The sequence below is a fragment of the Apis laboriosa genome, unplaced genomic scaffold (genome assembly GCF_014066325.1).
Source record: "Apis laboriosa isolate Shangri-la unplaced genomic scaffold, ASM1406632v1 scaffold9_cov152, whole genome shotgun sequence".
In the NCBI taxonomy this organism is placed as follows: Eukaryota; Metazoa; Arthropoda; class Insecta; order Hymenoptera; family Apidae; genus Apis; species Apis laboriosa.
In genome coordinates, this window is record NW_025224966.1 from 4,248,650 (window position 1) to 4,274,971 (window position 26,322).

At 36.5% G+C, this 26,322-nt stretch overlaps 1 protein-coding gene across 5 annotated transcripts in view; it reads left to right on the plus strand.

Annotated features, from left to right (window-relative positions):
* Positions 1-26,322, plus strand: part of LOC122720047 (tensin-1-like) — a 253,105-nt gene that overhangs the window by 87,052 nt on the left and 139,731 nt on the right. Inside the window, exon 1 of one of the 5 annotated variants that reach the window (XM_043946472.1) lies at positions 17,471-17,596. The exons of 3 other annotated variants lie outside the window; for them this stretch is intronic. The gene's annotated coding sequence lies outside the window, so the exon portion shown is untranslated. Of the gene's footprint in view, positions 1-17,470; positions 17,597-26,322 lie in introns of those variants that run through there. One more of the 5 variants, XM_043946473.1, reaches the window with a different exon arrangement.

The window sequence follows — 26,322 nt, forward strand, 5'->3', positions numbered from 1 at the left end:
GAGACGTGATAGAATTAAAATTACGTTAGATCGTGTGAAATTTGTACGATCGGATTTTTTTGATACATGATTTGTTCTTTTAACGGTGCTCGGAAAATTTTGTACAATGAACGGTCTTGGATAAGTGATTTTTTTTTTGTAATTTTCAATGAATATATAATCGAAGTGTAGATAGACTATATATAGATCATCGTTATATTTTTACAATTTTTTTTTCTTTATATTTTAAAGAATAAAGCAAGAGAAAATTTTCATCTTCATAAAAACCGAATATTCTTTTTAAAAATTGCACGTTTCTCCACGCGTGTAAGCTACGTAATAAAAGCTTTTGCAGTTTGAAACCAGTGCATCTATCCTTTCCAAAAAAAAAAAAAGAAGAAAAAAGAAACAAAGAGATAACAAAAAAACAAAGACAGACAAACGTTAACCTTTCGCATTCATGGACGAGATATCTCATGACACAAAGTTGTTCGTACGGCCCTGTATAAGCGAGATACGGCCGTATGTAGGTATTTTTATTATGCCACGAGATATTTCGTCGAAAAAAAAAAAAAGTCAGACAAAAATCATCCCTCGAAATATCTCGTCCACCCGGATGCAAACAACTTGGCGGCTCTAATCGCCGAAATAAATTTTATCCGTCTTTTTACGCAAAATGGCATTGCAGAGCTGCGTGTACCGAAGATTAAACACGCGATATATCTCGTTCAAAGCGCCTCATGAACGGAGACTTGGTTGCCAGATACCTCGTCCTCGTGGATGCTAAGGGGTTAATCAGTTTTGCTCGCGCGTCCCCTTATGAATTTCTATTACCCTCGAAACGTCGACGATAAAACACTGTTTGTCAAGATGGAAAACGTTAGAAGAATATTCATTTCGAAACGGATAATTTTAGAAATTTCCTTGTACGTAGAGGCAAACAATATATTTTTTGATAGTCGCGTTTGAATCAAATACTTTTTCTAATTTTGATATAACAATATAACTTTAGGAGTAAACCTAAAATTCTTAGGTGTTAGATAATATCACAAATTCGATGAATTCTGTCCATCAAGATAGAAAACTATAAATCGAGAAAAAAAAAGAGACCAATCTTATTTAAAGTATTCTTTTTTTTTTATTATTATTATTATTAAAGTTTTCCTGCAATTTTAACGATATCGCTCCAAATTGAAATTAATCCAGAATTTTTAGAATCTCAGATGTTTTATAGCGACGCGTCCGTATGCATTTTCGTGGAAGGAAATAATGGAAGATCAAATATCGGCCTCTTATCCCGGGGAAAAGAGAAAGGGGTGGTGAATTCTCGGCAACGTCTGTCGCGTAACAAAAGGAGACGGAAGAAGGTACAAGAAGAAGGAAGGGGTATTTACACATGAATACAGGCTGAGCTTATCACTACGTGAATAGAGGCGCAGGGATATATATTGGTTCGACAAAGACTCGATGAAAAGCACGGTGCATATACGGTATCGAACTCATATGCCTACGACGACGAAACGTCTGCTCTGGCTCGCGATATTAGAATCCCCGGCATATTTTTCCAACCCCCTCTTATAAACGTTCTATTTTATGAACGAGCCAACAAATTATTCGTAAGGTAATAAAATCGCTTGGAGGAAGCGTCGAATGGAATTTCTTTCGCGTATAAGTTATTTTTGAAGAGACACCGCGTGAAACATCTCCTTCCCTCTCTCTCTCTCTCTCTCTCTCTCTCTCTCTCTCTCTCTCTCTCTCTCTTTCTTTTTCCAACTTATATATCTAACTTATGGAAGAAATATTACTCTCTATGAATTTCTCTATGATTCTCTGATGAAAGAAACATCTATTCTTCTTTGATCAAAATTTCTATCGAATTATTTTCTTATACAAATGTTCGAGTTTAAAAAAAAAAAAAGAAAATATTTTCAAGAAAATTCAGAAGCGTGGATCCCCCAAATAATGTAAATATTTAACGATATTTATGCAACAGAAACTTTTCTCCTTCAATTCCATTCCCCCCTTTCCTTTTATCCTTGTTATTACAGGACAAACTCTGACCGTTCCTCTTCCTCCCTCCCTTCCTTTCTTCTTCCCTTCCTTCCTTCCTTCCTTTCTTCCTTCCTTCCTCTCCTTTCGATTTAACACTAATCCTCCGCTGCGAAATTACGTCTCGATTCATTTGCCGTGACCATCGTTCAAACAATCGTAAAACCCCGTACACAGAGAGAATCGCGATAAATAAGAATGATTCTTCTTTGGAGGATGGGTCCACGTAATCTGGGCTGACCTGTAGACCGTGGGCTAGGCACACAGTACTTAAGGGGACCGCTCATTGACCATCCGGAAAGACGTCCACGAGAGGCTGACTGACTCCATTGTTTGAAAAACTTTTATGCCTATTGTGTGTGTACGTGTGTGTGCTTATACACTCCCGGCCCAAGGAATTATTTCGTATTCTTCTTCCTCTCGGAGACACTCGATCCTCAATACGAGAGACTCCCCCTCCCATCCCCTCCCCTTTTATCTATCGCGACCGAAGAAGGAATACAGTGGTAGTGGTAGTGGTAGTAGTTTCGAGAATGTTCTCGCGTGAAAAGAGAAACGGAGAGGGTGAAGATTCTATTCACAAGTTTTAATATCGCTGCATATTGCGAAAGTTGCAGTCGTTTAAGGATATAATAAAAGCACGGCGGGGTCCATCGATCGATCGACCGACGATTTTCTCGATTGACGAGAAGTTCGGTAATGGAGGGAGGGAGGGGTGGAAATTTACGCGCATTCGTTATTATTCGTCGGTATCGGTGCGTATTAACGGCGCGATCTCTCTGTTTCCCTCCCCCTCGTCCCAATAATCTTGCATAATCGCCGTGGCGATTCTTTGCAGGGAAGGAAACTTTCCTTGCGGCTTACATACGGGTTATTGAGCGGAAGGAATTTGATCCGTGCTCGGTTGAGACTGAGTTCGTTGGTGAATTAATCAATATAATAAATTCGATCGTAATAATATGCTCGTTACACGCGCGATGGAAAACGTCGATTATTTTGTTAGAAGTTTGTTACGTGTGGGTTAATATAAAAAAATATTTTATAAGAAAATATTTATGATAAAATAGTTTTGGTTTAAACTGAAAATAATTTTTGAGGGATCGTTTATTTAAGATGATTCACAAAACGCATGGATTTTTTCTTCGCCAGAGTTTTACGAATGTAAGATTGCCACGGCGTAAGCAATTACGGCAAATTCATCGTTTATCGTGGCGCAACTCTGCCAATAATTTTCTTATTCACCGCGCCATAATTAAACCAGTTCCTCTGGATGGGCACAGCCAACTGAACGAGCGTTAAGCTCTTACCAAGTCTGCTTTCGCTGTGTCTTGATGTAATGTCGAAAATTGTACGTGTCGGTAATGACTCGAAATTAGAAAAATTTATAGTATCGTGCAAAAAATATCGTAAATAATATAAAAGGAAACGTGCAACGCAACGTAACGATTAATAATAAATATATAGGCAAATTATTATACGGTGCAATGATATTTTTGTACATAAATATCATTTACTCGTCGAATAACAATTTTTTCTTTTTTTCTTTTTTTTAATTCATTTTACAAATATTACGCATACGAAATGTAATGATAATAAGTTTCATTGGAGGGATTCCATTCATCCTCGAGTAGCCGCCATTTGTATTCATTTTCCGTCAACGTGGTTGGTGTCGTTGCTTCGCGAGTAAAGTAATTCGGCTTTTCGTTCAGCATTTTGATTTATCGTTATGATAAAAGCGACATTAGAGGCAACAGTGCTACGCGACCAATCCGTGCTCGAATCCCTGGAGTGCACCCTATCATCTGTTCTTTAACGTTCTTAAAAGAGAACCTATATTTGCTCTTACTCTTACGAAAAATAATTAAACCGCAACGATTGGGATACTTTTTATCTCGTTGATGAATTCCCTTACATTACAGTTTCAAACGTACAGAAAAATACCTGTTTCGAGATATAACTAAAATGATATTAAAAGCTCTCGTTCTTCCAGCGGGAGAAGAAAGAGAGAATTAGAAAATTTATAGAGAAGAAACGTATATACCACATCGTGAAAAATTTATGAAAACCAGAAGCCAGAAATGTTTCTCACGAAATAAAGAGCTCCTTTTCAACGTTGCATTTCGACTACGCATTATTTATAATCTCTCTCGAAAAATCAGATGCGTTACCTATCCTGTTTCTTCATGATTACATTATACACCTGGATTTTTCGATTCAAGTTTCTAAAAAAATTGCACTCTATTTTAACCCCATTGAAACCAGATTAAAAACAACAAAGTTGGAAAAATTATCATTACCGGGGCAACAACGATCAATTACATCAATCCTCGACGAAAAAAGAAAGGAAAAAGAAAGAAAGAAAGAAAGAAAAAAAAATATTCTCGCATCGAACCGAAACATTTTTATCGCCCGTATCGATTAACCTCGCGTGCACTCCAACCGGTCAACCGGTCGAGATTAACGCGTTGTTGGCGGCGAGTTGGAAAAGAAAAAATTATTCCCTCTTCCCTCGATCCTCTCCTTTCGAACCGTGGGCCCAGACTCTGAAATTTACACGAACGCCGGCCTCTTCGGAACACCTCTCCCTCCCCCTCGTGTGTCCGCGCACGATTCAATTTATTTTAGATACGGCCTCTGCACCCTCGCACTTTTATTAGTATTTACGAAGCGATTCAGGCAGGTATACACGATCCGCCAGGTGGGCGGAGGGAAACGGAACGGGGCCGGCTTGTTTGGCCTGTGTTCAACGCCCTTGAAACATCAACCGTGTTCGATACGTTTACCTCGGGATTAATACGTATCTCCTTAAGACGTATGCCACTTCTCCTCGGGGATATAAATTTACGCGAGAGCGTGCACGGTAATTTCGCTCCGATCCGCTCGGAACTGTCTATTAAGAGCGACGTGGATACTATGTTGATGAGAAGATTTCGAAATTTATGGAAAATATTAGGCTCTAAGAGGGGAGGGGGTGGAATTTTCTAATTTTTATTCGCTAATTATCGCTTCGTTTCGTTGGAACGAAATGAATGAGTTGCAGGTGATGCAGGTAGTTTTGCACCTCTTCGAGAGGTGCATACGTTGGCGAAACTCGATATGAAACATAATGAAAAAGATTTATATACTTTGGCATTTGTACTTGTGCTGACCCCGTTCCGAAAGTTACGTCGTTTTTTCCATTGCTTCCGCGTTTGTCTGCTTTAATAAAAAAGTTTCGTTATGAAGTTCTAACGAGGCCGCCCAGAGAGAGAGAGAGAGAGAGAGAAAGAGAGAATGTATGTACGGACGAGAATAGTTTATGAAGCATTACGAAGTTGTAATTCTCGTAATATTTACAGAATACAAAATTTCGTTTTACAAAATGATAATAATAAAATTTGAAAATATATCAATATCTTCTCATTTCATTTTAAATATTCGTAATAAACTCTTTATAAAACTAAATCTTCATTGCTTATAATCGGAATTATCCCTCTTCGAGAGAGTTTTCATTCATTCTCAAAGAATCAAAAAAATCCAACAAATAATATTCTCACCTCTAAAAAGCATCCACGTCGGAACCCTGGCCCAAAGAATCGACTGCGGAAAGTTGAACGCGAAGAAGAAACAGCTCGATCGAAGTGTCGAACTCGTTCGTTCGAGGGGGCGATCTCTTACGATTCTTCTCTTCCTTCTCGTCGTTTGCACGCGGCTACGCGTCACTGCACACGTGACACACACACACACACACACATACACACACAGTACGTACGATCACGAGATCGAGACGTGGACGAGGTTGGACGCGGTGGGTCGTAGTAGATTTCGCACCCCCCGCTGCGAGGAAAGGGGATGATGGACGCGCGTGAACGCGACGCAGCATCGACAGGGGACCAATGCCAGGAAAACAGTTTGGCGGAGGGAAGACGAGAGACGGTGGTCGAAGGAGAAAAACCGGAAACCGGGACCGAGCCGTCATGGATTTTCTTTATGGCGGACGTGGAGGGGGGCCTCGCGCGGTGGAAAGAAGATCGAGAAGGTGGAGAAAGTCGTGTACCGGGGTGGGTGCCAAGATCGTCGTTTTACATCCCATGAAGAGGTTGTATCTCTTCGGGTACATACATATTTTTTTCTCTTTTTTTTTTTTTTTTTTTTTTTTGCGTCAATGCGTTTTTAAGAGTCGGTTCGCTACGAAATTGGCCGTCGCTCAAAGAATATCAATAAGTTGGAGGTTTTATTGCCGTATTTAAAGCTTGGTCTTTCTTGGAAGATGATGTAATGGCGCGTGCACGGAGCGAAAGATTTGTATGTTTTGGGTCGGTGTGGTCGAAAAAATGTAAAAGTTCAGGATGCAAGTTATTTTAAATATTTGCTGGATTATTGCTTGATGATAATTCGATCGGTGTTTGTACTGCAATACATGTATTGCATGTAAAGCCAAACTCTACGCTTTTGGGAGAAAAATTATTCGTGATTGTAAATGTAAATTGAAAACTCCTCTTTCGAGATATATTTCATTTATTCAATTATTCTTTTTTAAACGCTATGTGTTCACTACGTATAAATTTTTTTCTTTCCTTTCCATTTCGAAACGTATTATAACATTGGATTATAGTGTATTTATTCAAAAATTGTACAAACGATTGAATATATTAAGTATTCGAAAGAAAAGAAAAGAAAAATTCATGCAATATTGAAAGAAACGCCAAGAGGAAACAAAGCAATATGAATCTCGTTGAGGTCGAAATGAAAATCGCAACAGCGGAATAATAATTTTTAATACGGAAAATGTAAATTGAAAAAGTTAGAAACAACGACACAGCGCAAAAGGTAAGGGTGAAAAAAGTATGGAGATAAAAGTTCTCAGCGAAACCCTAGCCGGGTTTCTGTTGGAAAAGTCTGTTATATCCTTTTGTAAAATATTAGGTCACATTCACCGTGAACACCTGACATCTGCGCGCTCTCGCTCGTTGAGATTTTAGGGATGCGTGCCAAGTGTTCGCTTTGTCCCGAAAAACCAGTGTGGAAGTTACGAGTAGGAGTTAAAAGGAGCGAGAAAGGAGGGAATTAAGGAGGTGGGGGGAGAAGGGAGGAATGAAAGGGTGCGTCGGTGGTAATCGTACCTTTCTTTGTTTCCGTAGTTAAAAGCTATTACATCGCGATCGAATGCACTTAGAGCGTCGGTTTCTAGTATTTCCTGTTCTGCTTAGACCCCTATCCTCCTCGGATACGCGCGCAAATTACGAACGAGGTATAAGGTAAATCGATTGAGATCCGTTTCCAGCCAAGAATCCTTATACTGTGGTAAAATGTATTTAATTTATTTTCTGTGATATATACAATATATTTAAAGACGGTGGTATAAAAAACTCGATTTATCACCTGTTTCGTGCAATGTTTTATTTCTTTATTTATTTTTATAATCGTACGCGAAATTTGATTTTTTAATTATGCTATTTCTATTGGTTAAAAACTAAAGACGTATATATTTTAAGTTTATATCCCGATTTTATTTACACCCGTTGTTTCAGAATCAAATTAAATTCAAAAGACTGGATATTACAAACAGACGATTGAGATTAGGTATAAAAATTATTGGGCATTAACATTGTCAAAAGCACGGTACCTAAGAAACTTAATAAGTTCTAGCGTTAAGGCATAAATTCGCTCTCTAATTTATCATTAATTTCTTTCAACATTTAATCTTCCGCCCTTCCCTTTGTTTCTGTTCGAGATGGAAGATTTAGAGATTCGATACAAAAAAATAGAGAGAGGGATGCAAACGACAGGGTGGGAAAGGGATGGGGGGGGAGGGGGGAGGAGTTGGAGGAGGTTGAAGCGGAGGTTGAAAAGAAAGATCTGGAAGGAAAGGGTGAAAGGAGGGAAAAACGTAGGGAAAGATAGGTCGTAGATTCCGGTACTTTTTGCCTTTTTCCGCGGTTAAAAGGTACTATATCGTGGTCGAAAACGCCCACCTAAAGCACTTGCTAAGAGCCTTTCCTAACCCATTGGTGTGTACACGGCGCTCGAATGGCATGTTGCACCCCGGTCGGGTTTAAAAGGTTCCAGGCATTATTGTTCGATACATACATCACGTCGAACAATGATATCGATGTACCCCCTTTTGTTTTTATGTAATAAAATATCGCACGTCCAGTGCAATATCGGGTGTGTAGAAAGTGTACGGAATCGCACGGATAAGAATTTTTCTTCCTTAAACTTCTATATATATATATATATATATCACAATATTACAAAAGATATTTATACCTCAAAATTTTGTCGTTTCGTTTAAAATAATTAATTAATTAAAGTAAAATTTGTAAGTGATTAATCGTTTATTTTTATTATTTGTATTTTATTAATTTGATTGAATTTTTAATATCAATTTTAAATAATTTTAACGAAGATTCTATTGAATTTGTAGGAGAAAAGAACTCGAGTGTTTTATAAGATATTATTTCATTTGACTAGCTTCGATTTTTAAATTAAAAAAAATATATATATATCATTTAACGAGACATTTAATCACTAGAATAGATTCTGAACGAATTTATACATTTATGACAACGATCTGATATAAATGAAACGAACAAAACGATCCATAAAATTTTCACTTACGATCACAGATCCGGACAATTTCACCGATCTCTCTCTCCCTCTCTCTCTCTCTCTCTCTCTCTCTCTCCCTCTATTTCTATTATTGGACAAACGAGTCGGATAAAACTTTTATTCTTCCACGTTTTCAGCCTTATCTAAAGGTCCCGTAGTCTTCGCAAAGTACAGTTACCGTGACTCGAATCGAGAAGCGATTCCACCTCGGTCGGTAGATCTGATATTCACCGAGTTGTGGAACAAATGTGGGAGGGGAGGGTAGGGAAGGGGGGAGGGGGGAGATTGGCTGACTGCGCCATTGGCAGCAGTCAAGTTTGCCCATTCGAATTTCAACGTCACCGGTCAATGATGCAGCGATCCCGTCCTCGTAAAATCGTCGATCCGTGAGATAGACACGTGAAGACGAACAACGCGCTTCCATCCAACTAATTTCCGTGAGAGAATTGGGGGAGAAAACGAGTATACCCTTGGCTTGATCGTTCGACCAAGTTCGAGATGTCAGCTCGTATCTTGCGCCGACGTTTCCGATTAACGATCACCCTGTGACGAAAATTATTTTCCTCCGCCTAATTTCGATTCTATCTATCGTTGCGAGATATACAAAGGAAAAAATAAAATAAGATTTCAAGAATATAAATATCTTAATCTTTTGGAATTCGTAGTGTAATGCATTTATTTATTTGTGATCGATGTAATTGGATTTTTAGATCTATAATGATTAACATTTTTAAGAAATTATATCTATATTATATAATTATATATAATTATAAAGATTGGTGATGCGCTTGATGGTATTTCGACTGCGTCATGTTTGACTGCGTCGACGAAATATCAATGACTCAACCTCCCTTAAAATTGGTGATCCATAAAACTAGTTGGGGGAAAGTAACTATGCTCGGTCATTGGTCGGAGATATTATCAATTTTAATCTTAATGATGCGTTATTATTAAATTATATTTGTAGATCAATTTAAATCATCCAACTAGTAATAAAAGATTCAAGTTAAATGTACGAATAAATTAATATTACAAATATATTTATTTCTACGATTATATTTTCTCTTAAATAAAAAAAAATAAGGCGGATATAAAATATAATTTATCTAGTCGTTATCTAGTCATTGGACACTGTGAATGGAGATAAGAATGGAGAATTCATTGGTCAATATCTACGGTGACCTCATCGGTTCCCTCGTAAAATTCCAAACTGTTGGGTCGACGATCGATTTCAGGAGCTCGTTTCCGCCGGTAAAATGGGAGAATAACAGCTCTTTAATCTTCGTCTCGATGCATCGCGAAGATCTTTACAGACCAATCTTGACCCTCTTTCGCTTATTCGTTCCAGAGATCGCGAGATATTATCATCGTGGAAACGAGAGATGGCAAAATATATAAATTTTCTGTAATCCTTAGAGAAGAAGATTATCTCGTATATCAAATGTAATATCGCCTGTGTTCTTTATTTATTAGTAAAGTCGATTAATCTATGTAATGGACAGTGAACGATTTTTCCATAAAGATAGGATAAAGGCGCGTACATTTTTTAAAAGTCACCACTCTCTGAAATGAAAGTCTGTAATATTTACATTTGATTTCATGGAACATGTAAGGTAATCTTTCAAAGAATCTCAAAAGTTGGAAATTCCGAAATTTTCTCGATAAGAGATAAGATATTAAAAATTCTATTTCTTTTTATCTATTTATTTATTTATTTTTTTAATCGTACTTTGTTTCATTATGAAAGAACACGCTATTCCTTTCTCTTTTTTGGTTTTATTAAAAAATACATAACAGTTTGCTTCTTGTTTTTTAAATAAAATAATATTTTCCAAGTTTCGATATTTTTTTTTTTCTTTTTATAGAAACAAAAAAAACAAATCTGTTTTTCATCTAACTTGCAAATTATCTCCATACGTTCCTCGTTTCAATTAAAGAACGAAAAAAATTTATGAAATTGAAATCAATAGTTTTGTCGAATGTAGTTTTTACATAAAATTCTAATAAAAAAAAAAAAAAATTTGAACGTTAATCGGATTATATACAACTTGAAATTTTTTTGTTTATTGCCGTGTAACAAGCTTTATTTTATTCAACGTCACACGGCTGGCTGCACATCGATAATTGAACGATGCAGTTTCGTAAACACGCGCGTATGTAATTAATATTCCCGTCGTATGTTTTGAATGTTCATCCGTATGTAAATCACGTTATTATAATAGAAATATTATCGATGTTTTACGTAGCATCGGGATGATTGATGTGGCGTGAACGATAGATTTCTTTTACACAGGTCCGATAATTCGTATTCCCCTCGATCCAATATTTATGATTATCCACGATATTTTGAACAGTTGACAAGCCCGTGGAATAAAGTGCTACGCGTATTTATAACGTAGCCTAAGATGAGGCTAGATGTTGGATGAAATCGCGAAATGTTCCGTGAAAGAAGCTGCGTTCGCACGGTAAATCTTTTTTTCCTTTCTTTTCCGGGGGAAGGTTCATCGATCATTCGGTAGAAATGTGTATCTGTACTCGGGGATCGAGCGAACAGTCCTTGGATAGGTTTAATTAAGTTAAGCACGATATTCGTTTCGACGATAGACAGACGTTGGAATCTTGGAAAATTTTATTTCCAGTTTTTCTTTTTCTTTCTTTTTTTTTTTTTTTTTTATTTCAAATCGAGAAATTATTAAAGCTTTAAATCCTGTGTGTATTCCATTAATATGTTCGTTAAAAATTGTTTTCGAGTATACTCGATTCGTCGAGTGTTTAAATAAAAATTCCAATAAATAATTTTTAATTTGAACTCTCACACTGTATTATTTATTTCGTTTCATTGATTCGGATCGTGAAACAAATAGAGAATAATAATAATAACATTTGAAATTATCGATTATATCGATTTTTCGTCGATCAACTGTTGCTCGAATTTGCATCGTCGAAATAAAAGAGAGAGAGAGAGAGAGAGAGAAAGAGAAAATGGAAAGAAATAAGGTGAAAGAAAATGGGAAAGCTTTTTTGAAAAGGGAACGAAGCAATAGTTATTCTATGAAAAATCGAAGAAAGACGAAACGGGTCACGTTCCGCAGCGAGAGGCTTTCTTTCTTCCGGTTCGCAGTGGATGCTGAAGCTGCGCGTTTTAACGAGCACAGAAATGTTCCACTTTTACTCCCCTCCCTGGCCACCGGTTTCTTCCATCCCTCTTTGTTTTTCCCTTTCGCTCGTTTCCGTTTCTTCCATCGATTTGCGGAATTTCCCGGAATATTACACCGGGGTTTCGTTTCCCGAGTTTTTCTTCTCCCTAAAGAGAGATCCTTTTCATTTCTCTCCTTTTCCTACCACCTCCCTTGTTCGCCTTCATTTTCCTTGTTCCCCTCCGCAAGATCCTCCAATTGCCCGATTAATCGATTAAATATAGACTAATGAATTCGAATTCCGTCGAGCGAGTCCAAAGAAGAAGGAAATCGGATCCTTCCTTCTTTCCTTCTTTCTTAATATCGCCTTTTCAATTTGCAAAATTTCCTCGATAACTTTTATATAATAATAAATGATTTTTTTTTTTTTCTAAGAAAAAATTATTCAAAACTCACGTTAGCCGGAAATTCGAAGATTTATTAGATTTTCACGAGATTATCGTTGGAATATAATTCATGCCATAAAAAAAATAATCTTGCTATCAGCACGACACAAGTTATATTGCCTCTTAAAATTTTCTTCGAAATAAAAATCCTTTTCACACGCAAGGGGGAAACAAGTTAACAACAGATTAATATTTAAATCTAAGAAATGACAAAGTTGCGCCTGGATATTTAAGAAAGATAGAATGTATATTCGAATAATTAACGCATTCTTTCACATTTATTTCTCCGTATATATATATATTTCGATTAAAGATTTAAATTGGAACACACGGTACACGCATCCATTGTCAAGTGAATTTCACAGACGCAACTCTAGACAGCTCGAAATCCCATCGAATTGTATTCCGATAATTGGCGAAGCAGAGATAGCTCGGGACTCGGCATGCTTCTTCAGCTACTAAATCATGCAAATACTAATAATGGCACGGACGAGGCGTCGGATAATTGAAATGTAAACATCTAGCTTGCTCTTGAGGAGGAGTTTGATGGTAGGCTCAGTCAGACTTCAGCCGTGCTCGAACCTTCCATGCAGAGCGAGGAAATAAAGGGAAGGGGCAAGGGTGGGGCGAGGGCGAGGAAGCGAGACAGAGAGAGAGAGAGAGAGAGAGAGAGAGTGAGTGAGCGAGCGAGCGAGTGAATGAACAGTGAATCGAGGAACGGAGACTTGGCTGATATTGTGACGTAATATCTGAGTACCCTTTTGTGCACGAACTTCCCTCTAATAATATGCAAAACACACGATATTATATATACGCGTTCATGATTAAAAGCGACGATAGATGGGTAGAATTGAAATAGAAGTTGAATAATGTTTAGAAAGGAATGTGGAGATCTGTGGAAATTTTGGAGTTAAAAGTTCTTTTTATCGATTAATTTTTATTTTTGGGGGATTGAAAACGGAGCAAAGCGGTTTAAATATTAATCGATATTTTATTGCTTGCTTTGTTTGATGCAAATTTTGTTTGGTTGCATATACTTATACTGAAAACGAGAAAACGTATTTAAAATTTAAAATATGCGTGTATTTATACAATTTAATATTTATAAGTTTGTTAATTTTAATTAATGCAAACAGATTATGAGGTTATTTGCAATTTTTCCACATGTGAGAATATTTATAAATCTTTGACTTGTCGATAATTTTTCGCTTAATTTCAATATTAATTAATGTATTAACGATGATGAAATAATTTTGAATTTTCATTGTCGAGTTTGAGTTCGAATTTTTGTAATTAATATATTAGAAAGAAAAAGCGAAAGAGCATTAATTATGATTTTATCGTAGACGCCAAAATTATTATTTTAATACGATTATCTAAGTAGAAATCGAGCCATCAAGTTCTCGTTAACTTATCCGATACAACAACAACGTAAATAGAAACTCGATTTCCTTCTCCATTTCCAAGAAGACTTCGCAAATGGATATTCTTATTTTTCTTTTGCATATTTCGCGCGAATATTTCTTGCTTGCTAAAGCAAACTAGAGATTCTTTTTTAAATAAAAATAACAGCATCGCGGGAGCTGTTGGAATGGAATACTTAAAATGGAATACTTAAAATAATGGCATTAAAGAATATTAAAACAGATATTAAAAAGGAATTTTAATTGTCGCATAATGTACACCTAACATGTAACAAAATATTTAATTTCTTATATTTTTTTTTCATCCCCTCCTTTACATATTTTCATCCATTTTAATATTTTCTCTTATCACATTTTTACTGAAGCAATACTGAATAATTTTCTTTGTGCATATATCATAAATCTCGTTCTTTCTTCCACGCTATATTCCATACATACTGAAATCTTGCTTTCATAAAATTAAAAACAGAGTTATTACCGCTCATAAAAGCCCACTAATTAAATAAAATTCATAATTCACTTATCACCTTGTTCAAATATTTTCATCGCCAACATAAAAATGTTTCTTTATTTTCATTATCCTGAAACATTCACGACGACTAACGTCGAGCAAATGATATTCGAAACTTGCCCTAAGTAACAATGTTTCATATTTCACTCGTTTGTGTGCCATTTCGTGTTCATCTTCGTTTTTCCATTTTCGGTCTTTGCGGTCTCCGCTCGTTAATGCTCCTCTCGTTATCGTTGAAACTTTATCTTCATTATCCACTTTGTCCCCGAATAACGTGTACCCCGTTGCGAAACAAAAAATCGTGCACGAATTAATCGACGAATGATGTCGAATTAATCCAACGTGCATCCAATTTTTTCTTTTTTTCTCAATTAATGTATCATCAATCGCGATCATTGTCTCTCATCTTTTTATTCGACAACACCACTTTTTTTTTTGCCTAGCTAAATTAAAGAAACCCAATCTAGATATAATTATTCCACATTTGTACTTCCACTAAATTGTACATCTTAAATTCTTAATTTATAATCGTGGTTTAAAATTGGTTTAAAATTGGTTTAAAATTTATCCAATACCATTTCGATTGTAGTAATCAAGTATTGTGAAAAAAATTTCAAAATAAAATGGTAAAAGTATCGAGACGACGTGACGTTTCGCCTCGCCACAATCAACATCGAAAAGCACCGACAGGATTCCCCTTATGAAACCTCCGTACAATCCCACGGCATAAATAATTCGCTCGTCGGCGGCCGCGATACCGAACCGAGAGACAAAATTTCAAGGGTCGCTTCATCGTTCATATTTGCACCGTTCGGGTTCCTTCCGAGGAAACAAAGGCGCGTCTAATTAACACGCTTGAGACAGAAACCGGGGCCTTTCTCGTTTCGCGTAGCTGCTCTGAATGCGGAGATCCGCAAAAGGGCGCGGATAGTCGAACAAGGGAGGGGAGGGTGGGGGCAGGAGAAGGAGGAGGAGGAGGAGGAGGAGGTTAGGCTCAAGGTAAAAAGAAACGGGCCGATAGCCGCTACGACGACTCAGACAAACCTCGATAATTAGCGACTTCCCCTCTAAAACACCGACACACGCGTTACAACCGTTCTTCGGATACCTTGTTTCGGGATTTAGAGCAATCAGTCGATCATTTAATCGAGTGCAAAGCTTTGTTAGAGTAATTGCCACGTATTTTTCGATCAAGTAGCAATTTGCTGCCAAATCAAATCGCTGAGAAATTTGTAACGACCTTTTTCGTTCGGATTTATTTAATTTTAGATTTAGAATAATGTTCATTTGTGATTTGATTTTAGATATCTTTAGAATTAAAATTATGTTCGATCATTTAATCGAGTGCAAAGCTTTGTTAGAGTAATTGCCGCGTATTTTTCGACCAAGTAGCAATTTGTTGAATCAAATTGCTGAAAAATTTTTACGATCTCTGGAATTTTTTTTTTTTATATATATCAGGATTGATATGCGATTGAAAGTGCAAGATGCGAAGTTTAATAGAGAATAAATTATTGACTGTGATTACGAGAATGATGGGCTAGAGTAAATTTAATAATTACTTTTCATAGCGAGAAGAAAGGAGGGAAAATAAATCTCTCTCGTCACTTGAAATTTGCAGGAGCGCGCGCAGTTTACCATATAATCTGGACACAAATTGCATTTTATCGAAGTATCGAAGAATTCTATTACGTTTCATTCATTAAATTGGCATCGATCGAGGGTCGAATGTACGGCCGTTTTCCACCCGTTGCCTCATACATACATACATACATACATATTTGTTGCGTCCAGCGTTGAGAGTGAAATTTTTTTTAATCTATAAATGTTCCGTTCCCGCGAAACAAAATATCCACAGATACGTTATATATCTTCCATGAATCATTGCTTTCTATCGTCTCGCATTATCGAACCGTTATTATTTACCAGTACGTTATAAATTTCCATAATTGACAACATACCGACTGGAGATTACTTTCGCGCACAGCTCGGGAGAAAATGGAGGACAGGTATTATCGAATATACCTGGGACAAGATATACACGAGAATCGATTCTAATTAATCGAATTACCGTGGAAACGGTACAATATTCGGGCTTAATTAGAATTTTATTATCTTCGTTGAGCATAAATCACGGCCGGTCTGGTTCGCGTTCGAGTGTTTCTGGTGGGCCAGCATCGAATGTCGAGGTTGTTCGAGTAATTTGCGGCTAACGAAAATGCGTCAAACCGTGGAACAGTTTAGGAACAGGCTGGGAACAGGAGATTAATTTCCTGATTAAGCCGATCGATTCCGTTTCTGACGTCGTTCCTTCGTAGTTTCCCTTTTCACGATCGTTATCAACCACGATTGTATCAGATGGAAATACCTTCGAGCACATCGAGAGTAGAAGAAACGAGTTAATTAGCAGCGTAATCAATTGTTGAGAAGCAAATTAATGTCTCTCTATGATGTGACAACAATATAATATTGCCGTTCATCGTCGTGTAGTTAATTTCTGCTAGTTTTAAAAACCGAATTGAACGTTGGTATACGAACAATGCTCGTGTTTCCCCCATTTTTCAAAAATCTGATTTATCAGGTTGGATGTATTTATACATTGATGTATATCTGTGCAACATTTTTCATTGTTCGATATTTCATTTCGGAACTGTCACCGCCAGACCTCGTTATATACTATTGAAAAAAAAAAAAAAGAAGAAGATTGTAATTCACAACAATATAATAATATGAAACGATAAAATGTTCTTTTCTATCAAATCCGTCACGTTTTGTGAAGTGTACAAGAATTTTATCGACTTATTTTCTAAAATTTAAAAAATATATATATATATAATTTGTATAATTGTATAATTTACAATTCCAAAATCCAATAATCAACCACGATACGAACTATCAAATAGCTAATCGATACACGCAAAGCAACGTGGAAAACTAAATCCACCCTTTCTCGATGATCGTAAGCCGATCGAACCACGTCCTTTTCATCGGAGAAGAAGGAATATCGGTTGGAAACGGAAGCGGTACAAGCGTCAACCAGATAGGCGATTGCATTCCATAACCGATTATCGGGCGACGTGGCCGCGAAATGCCGCTAATTACGCATTTAAAAGGAGGAAAAGAAGGAGGGAAGAAGAAGTGAAAATTCGAATCTGAGGAAGCGGGCACTGCGCATGATCGCAGCCCCCACCCTTCCCCTGCCCGTCGGTGTGCCTCACATTCGTGTCCACCATCTGTCACGTGACTGTGTAGGTCTCACGGGGTGGTTGGAGCCCACGTGGAACAACACGGTACTGTCAGTCGCGTCCGGCGAGTCATTCGCGTATCACGGTTCGCGATTAGGGTGCGTTTCCCACCTTTTTCCCACGGATTTTTCCGCGAGTTTCGCGAAAGTGAAGTTCCGCGCGTGATGTCAGTGTGAGAGGTGGAGTGTTTACTGCAAGGGTAAGCGAACACGAGGTAAGGTATTGTCTCGAATGTTTTTTTTTTTTTTCTTTTTTTTTTTCTTTTTTCGAGAGGGTGGAAGGGGGACAAGATTATTGGACGACGTGGTGTTTTGGATAAGAATTTGGACACGTATAGAGAGAGGTGATTTATCGATATAGGGATATACAAAGTGTGTTTAACTTATTGAAGTTTTCATAATACAGTGAATCGCAAAAATGTTGGCATGCAATGATAGGGGAAAGAAGCAATCGCGAGTTTGTTAATTAATTAGTTAATCGACAGAGTCGAATTCCCCCAATATTTTTGAAACTGTAACATAGTCATCAGCGACTCGAAAACACTTAAACACGTTTTCACTCTCCAATTTGAGAGTATTATCGTTGATTACCATTTCACGATTAAATTAAACTCTCCGCTCAGTGCTTTTGCACACTTTTGCCATGCCTAATGTACACGGCACTTTTCAAAAAAAAAAAACGAAATCAAAAAGAAGAAATTATTTCGCATAGAAAAAAAAATAAATATTGGGAACATACTCGACACACGCGTGACCACGAACAACGAAGCCAATCAATCGGTTTCGATCAGCTCGGTTTTTGAAAAATTCAAGAGGACGGTTGAGCGGATTAAAAAAAAAAAAAAAAAAAGATGTTTTACGCACCACGAACATTCACGCGGTCCATAAATTACCGACTTTTCTACTCGCCACGTCAACGAATCTTTTTATTCATTTATTTATTTATTTATTTATTTATTTATTTTCTCCCCCGTTTGATTCCTCTGTGTCATCAACAGGCATCAACAGGCCGAGAGGCCGAGAGAATTAATTAGTTTGAATAACCCGATTAAAAATAAAAGTATCGCCGAGCGAAAAGTGGGGGATGAATCGTTTGGTCGCGGCTCCGTTTTAAACCGCGACGACCGTTCTCCCCGTCTTTTGCAAACCGGTTACGTCACGTGAAAAAAATGCATCGGCCTTGGTGAATCGCCGCTAATGATTCCACGATGATGAAAAAGGCCGCATCTCTCGACACCACTCCCCCCCTGCCCGTCAAACAGGGGAGAGGCTCGATAAAAATTCATTACTTTCGCCCGATGATCGGTCAACGAATGAATCGATCGACTCTCTCTCTCTCTCTCTCTCTCTTTCTCTCCACGATTTTCGACGAAAAAACCGTACGTGTGCTCGCATTTTGTAAATAACCGCGTAAATAACCGCGTATGGTAAAAATTCATCGCTTTTAGTAAATTGGGCAGGTAAGGGAGAGGAGGGGATGAAACGTTTTTCCGGCAACGTGAGAGTTAATTGACACGAGAGAGAGAGAGAGAGAGACTGTCTATGCACGTGCGTGCGACTATCGATAAAAATTTATGAATAAAAAGAGAGGGGAGGGGATGACGATTGATTCCGAGAACGACTCAACGTTTAGTTTTGTAAATAGATTATTTTATCTCGTTTCTGGTAAAGTGATAATACGTGATAAAGTAAAATAAATTTAACGTATTTATTTGGGAAAAAAGAAATTGGATGTAAGGTAAAATTGAGAGTAAAATTGAACGGCTTTTATTTTATTTCCATCAATCAATAAGCTCGATTGAGGAATCTATATAAATAGCATTTCTGTCAGGTTATATTCAATTGTGTTCGATGTCCGGGGTGATATATACGGCACGATTTTGCCAACGGTCCAATTTTATCGAGCCACTATTGAATTAAATTCTCCATTATATATCGCGGAGACATTTATAATCGAATAAAAACGAATTAGATATGTTTCGAATAGCATTTGGATTTCCGTCCAAAATTGATCACAAACCGAATTAAAAATATATACAATATTTATCGAGCGATACGTGACCGATCTTAAAGGGGATGAACTTATACGAAACTTTCTATAAAAAAAGGAAACGATTAGTTTGAAAATTTAAATTTTTCCAAAAATAGTTTTACCAAGAATTTTTTAAATATCGCCTCACTATTCTTGGAAAATAATTCTCTCTCTCTCTCGCTCTTCCGTATTCATTTCAAGCACATCGATATTAAAACTTGCACGCTACGCCGCAATTCAACGAACGAACGAACGAACGAAAACGGTGTCAAGGAGCGGCTTTGAAATTTCTTGTAACGCGAGACGTCGATATGCGCACGTCATCCATCGGTCGATGTCCATCGTTCCGTTAGAATTATACTGTTTCAGGAAACGGAAAGATCGGCCGTCTCCAGACACTGGTGAAAATTTTCGCCTCCTCCCAGAAAATTTCATGTCAATTATGCAGGTTTCAAGTTTCACTTACAGAAGGTGGAAGTTTGGGAAGAAAGTTTTTCGTTGGTGGAGAAACTTGCTTGCCTCGGAATATTGCTTCGTCATAAATTCCCATTTTAAGCTTCCCCCGTGGCAGCCTCGTTAATTCGGAAATCTGGGTCTATCATTAGCATATAGCTTCTCTCCGCTCGAGCTCGAGCGAGATTTTCAAAGGGGGGAGGAGGGGTGTGAGCGAGTTTCAAAAACAGGGTTACGCAGTTAGCGTTTTAATCGAGTGTTTCAATTAATACTTACGAGCGGAGACGAGGGAGGGACAAATTGCGTCGTTACCACTCCAAGATCATCAACACGTTGGATAATCTCGTTGAATAACTTGCGAAGATTTTGCGAACATCACAACTGAAGCTCGTTAAACTGACTTTTAACGCGTTAAAGGAGTTTCTTCCAAATGATGCATTTCTGCCTCTGCGTGTACTAAGCAGTTTAAAAAGTTTTTTAATTCGAATTAATTCTTTATCTTATTACAAACCTTATTACAAATCATTCTCACAAATATTCTATTCAAATATATATATATATATATTATTTCTCGTGAATTTTTATTTAGAAGATTAGGTTTAAGGAGAATTCGTTTTAATCAATCGAGTATTATTATTTTAATAGGGAATCGAGTAGCTTGAATTGAAAATATGAACGAAATATAAGATTTACAAATTTTTGAATCCTCCAATTTATATTTATTTACGCGTGATTTCTATCATGTGCATAATACTTGGAATCTTTATCCAAGCAACTTTAATACGAATCTGATGATCGTAATTATCGAAGTTAAACGAATAACTAATTCGATCTAATATCTAATAATACAAAACTGTAAGAAATTTGCAGGTATATACTTGATCTTCCATGTGCAGAATATCATACCATTTTAAAAGCGTACGATCGGTGTTCCAGCTTCTCGAATTCGTGAATTCGCATTTCAACTCTGGGTCATCGTTTTCCAATCGAATTCTCTCCATCGAAGCGGCCGTTACGAATTTACGTGACGGAAATATCGCCCGATATTACACCACGATGTCATAAACCCTTCCATATGTACATACAATATATATATATGTATGTATATATGTGTACACATTGGTGAAAAAGTCGCGGCATTTTCCAAGCGAGACGAAACCTATCCAACTCGATATCCTTGCGATCGATCGTAAAACTCGCTTTCGAAAGAAAGATCGATGCAATTAATGCACTTTCTCCTAGCAGCCAACCGTTCCTCGTGTTGTAGCTCGATGCGACCGACTTCGATCGAAATTCAAAGCCTAGTTTGTGAACCTTGAGGATTTTCGATCTTTGATGTCTGTGCAGGTGAATTAATCGTGCAATACGAAATTGAATTTATGTTAAAGAATCTTGTTTTTTTTTTCCTTTCGTTTCCTTCCTCTGTGAATGTAATTCGCATTTAACTTTCTCAAGAAAAAAGTTTGGAAATTTTTAGAAATTAATAAAAAATATATTATTACAAAAAAAGGATGATGAAGCGTTGAATGTATTTATTAACGAAAGAAGAAATTTAATTTATCTTCCATTTTCTTGCGAAATTAAAAATATCACGTATAAAGATTGTTGTATAATAATAAGGTATAATTCGTTTACTTGATTAAAATTGAATTAAAATTGATTTAACAGATTGTCGAAATTTCTTTTTATATATTTTTATATACATAAAATTCATCAATTCGATTTACATATATATATTTTTTTTTCCTTTAAACGATTATTACAATCAAATAAATGTTCAGAAAAAATAAAAGTGCAGAAAGAGGAGTGCGCACAGCAGACCAGTCGAACGATTTAATTCCAAAGCACAAAAATTTCCAACGAAATTACCGGCGAAATCCATAAAATCGGTGGCTCCTTAATCAAATTCTAGGAGGGAGGGAAAAATCGCAATTAACGGGGCAGTTTAATCGTACGTAATAGCTCCGCCAATTTTGCCGAATATGCAAGAACCAAGTCAGGACATCAATTTGCGCTATGCAACCGGGCTCTCGTTCAATCTCCTTCCAAGGTCCTGCCTACGGAATCACATTCCTGGACTGGTCTCGTTTCCCACCCATCCCGAGGAAAATTCAGGGGACCGATAAAGGTTTTCGTTAAATTATTCAGGGCCACGAGGCACGCGGTGGAAAGGGCGATTTCCTTTCGGGTGATCGATCAATTAAGTCGACGACTATCCCGGAACAATCGCGCTTTATTATCTGACGAATCCATTTCATTCGCGTTAGGCCATTCACCCTACCTTGGTCCACCGTCGTCGGATACTTTCTAATGTTGTATCTTTTCTATCGTGAAAATATTATTTAGGAAAATATTATTTCGCGACGATATCTTAATCGATAGTTTATCGTGACGTGTAATCATTTATGGAGAATTTAATTTTAAAAAATTCGGAAAATATGAAGATATAAATCCGTTCTTCATCTGAGATTTGAGGAAAATGTTATTTTTGTGTGATGGTATATTGCGATCAACGAGGAGAGGATTTTGTAGATATTTAAAACAATATTTTAAAAACTCGAAACATTTTGTGATTATTTTATTTGGAATGGAATATTTTTATCTTTGCTTTCTCTTGCGAGGATCGTGGCTCAAGAAAATGTTACGTGGCCAATAATCTTCCATAATTGTATTTACGACCAAATATGATGAATTTAATTTTTGAAAAATTTATCTAATTTATCAAATTTTGTGAGTAATGAGAAGCAAAGAAATGGATAAGAGAACAATTTTGAGTGAGAATTCGAGAATACCGAATTCCAATTTTGGTCGATCCTCGTTTCTACATGTCAAAAACACATCTTGCAAACATGGATAGTCAATATACGGTATGAAGCCAAACTAAATTTGAAAACGCTATAAGGAATATCAAGTATCATCTATTCGCTGCGAAATTCGGAAGAAATGTGAGTCGTGTGTCGAAGGAAATCGAAATTGGAATCGAAATAAATCTTGAATGAAACGTGTAGATCGTTCGCGTAGGTTTGGTAAAAATACGTTTTCACGGAAAATAACGCAAATCCAAAGGCATTTTTTGTCCGCGTTTTCGGAATTCGCGTAATATTTTGCTCGTTTTTCGCGCACCAGCTCTTTGTGCACCTGCCGAGCCTTCCATTCGAGCGGGTTACACTGATTGGTTTCGTAACCATTGGCCTGTGAAACAAGTAGATTGCTCCGGAGAAGGAATAAAAAAAAAAAAAAAAAAGAAAAAAAAAATTAGGAAGAAACAACATCTTTTTTTGGAAACGGACAAGGTACGAAACAATGGCTGTGCTTAAATGATTCTTTTTTGCGATGCTCGTATACATTCTTCATATATATATATGTATATTTTTTAAATTTTGATTTCTTCAAGATCTGCTGAAAAACTATTTTCCATCTGGAATCGACGAATTGTATATAATTGTTCGAAGTTTGAAAGTTAATCTCAATATTAAAAATTTCAATAAATATGGAACGGATATTAAAAGAGCATCGGCTTGATTCTATTGCCAGATACGGAACAATACAAAAATTTAATATCGCAGAGACGGAACAACGATACGGAAAACCAACGTGCATGAAATGTTCCTGAAAAAGAATAAAAAATTATACAAATGTTTGCCATTGGAAATATGAGAATATAATCGATGCTGAAATAAAAGAGGCAAATAATATATATATATATATATGATATTATTTAAATACAGAATTTCTGACAAAAATGATATCGATGAATGTATTATTAATATCGATGAATTAATCGTTAAATCTCATAATCCCTTGAAAAATGTTTAACGATATTGAACAATTTAAAAGGAATTTCTTTCTCCAGTTTCATTATTTAATTAAAAATCTAAATTAAAGATGTTTAATAAGGTATAATTAGGTTACCTAATCCACGATTTACGTCACGAACGTGACTCATCCCGAATCGAACATCGAATAAGCGAAGTCATCGTTGTGGGCAACCAGTTTCCTACGTGTATCCAGTATCTACGTGTCAGAGTATCCGACACCACTCGACCTGAAATTTTCGGCTATCTGCACCCCGAATCATCGAAGATTCGTTTCTCTTCCTCGAAATACGTCATAAATAATATATACATATTATCATTGAATAATGTTTTCCAATATTTTTTGATTTGTCATCCCCTTTTGTAATATTTAAACAGCCTGCAACAATTTTATCCACGTATACTTAGGAGAAACTTTAAAAATTATCATAGAATAGAATTATTTCTCAAATCATTTTCTTCATTTATCATCCTCCCTTTTTTTAATTAATTCAAACATCTTACGATCCTCCTCTTTCTCTCTCTCTCTCTCTCTCTCTCTCTCTCCACGTGAGAAAAATTTAAAAAAAGTTAACAAAATTTTATTATAGCAATTAAGTTAAGAGGATCACGATTGACAATTTAAAAATTGTCCATTGAATCCAAATGTAACATCGATGATTTCACCACGAAGATCGACACTGGTTTGAGAATACCACTTGTCACGAAACAAGTGCACGTGGAATAATGCAGAAGCAGAAGTATTATCATCCAAGCTTGAAGCGAACGAAGTTCTCGAGTCCTTGGGAGTGAAAGTCTTGGTGTCTCACAATATCGACGAAAATGATAAAAGGAGGTAGAGAAATACGTTTCCACCAGCTTTCGATATTAACTATAAACAAACGTTTGTATGGAGAAATGAAGCGTGCGTGGAAATGAGGGAACGAGGAGGTTCCCGAGAGCGATTCTGCTTTTGATAGGCTGCCTGCACGTGACGTTTCGATAAACAGCCACCGTTTATATACTTTCCTTCTCTTGTTCACTTCTCTTTCGTTCGTCACGGATTACCGGATCATGCAAAACATCTCGTGTAACTTGTCACGGATTATCCATGCGTGTTTTTTCCTCTGTTCCATTCCTTCTTTGTTCCCTTTCTCTCTCTCTCTCTCTTTTTTTCCCCTCTTTCTCTTTCGTTTCATTCTATTGTGACGAAATATCGGTATATAGAATATAAAGTACAGATATGGATCGAAAAATCTTCTTTTTTTTTTTTTTTCTTTTTTTTAGATTCATGAAATTTGAAATTTTTTAAATTCAGAATTTATCTTTTTATCTTTCTTTTTTTCTTTCTACATTCTTTTTCAACTTATGGTTTATCAGGAATTTTAATATCTATATTTTTAATATCAATATATATATTAATAATTTTATATTAAAAATTTTATTTTTTAAAAAAATTGACAAAAATTGTAATCATTCCCGATTCCGTTGCTTCTTGTTTTATCTCTTTCTCTCTCTCTCTCTCTCTTCCTCTCTTTCTCTCTCGCGATATAAAATGGGTACAGAGGCAGAAACCGTGGCGCGAATTTTCATTTCATTTCGATGGGGGAGGGGGGATGGAGGGAGGAATATTTTTCATCGTGGAAATGCACCAAACAAAACCCATCGAACCCACGTGAAATCATTGCCACGGAGCGCAACCTCCGCATTTCGCCTCCCTTTGCCCATTATATTATCCAACAAGTTAATTGTCATGCCAGTTCAAATATTCATTATGAACCAGTTAACGGGTCGCTTCTCCATCGGCTCAATTTCGCGCAAACATTTTCCAATTTGGCGCGAAACAATCGCGAAGCTTTTCGCAACGATGCGCAAAACACGCGTTGATTTTTTTTTTTTCTTTTCTTTCTTTCCTTTTTTTTTTTTTTTATTTTTTTTCGAACCCTCGAACGATTACTATCCCCTGAATGAACGTTGTTCGCTTACAATCGGTTATTATCAAATCGGCAAATTTCCGTGACGATAGCTCGCTCGAATCGGTATCGAATGTTCGAATGAAAATTCCGTTCCGTTGAAAATCGATGATAAAGAAATGGAAAAAAAAAAAAAAAAAAAAAAAAAAATGAGGGTAAAAATCAGACAGACAGCCTTTTCTTATCTCCCTTCTTTATTTTTGATTGAAAATCAATTTTTACGTCGAAATTATCGACTTCTCGAAATTTATAAGAACGAAATTATACGCTATATTGGATCATTAATTAGAAATATCGTTCCGATATGGTATAATTTACATCCATTTACATTAATTTGGTATAATCAACGTATTATGCGTTTCCAATAGAAATTGAAATTTACCGATAAATGTATGAAATGATGCAAATCGAATTGTACAGGATACCGTGTTATATAAAAAAAAAAAAAAAGAAAAAAAGAACGATCGAATATATATTTCATGGAGATACGTTATTCCATCTATGACGGATGGAAGAATAAATGAGAGATTGAAAAAAATTGGTCCACTGTATATTTCACGCGCAGTGCAAATTTGTTATTTCGAGCATAGATGATAAAAATTATTGAAACCGGATTGAAAATAAAATTTTCACGGAATTTCTATCTAATTTATCTTCGAAAGATTAAATTGTTAAACGTTGGCATTGCG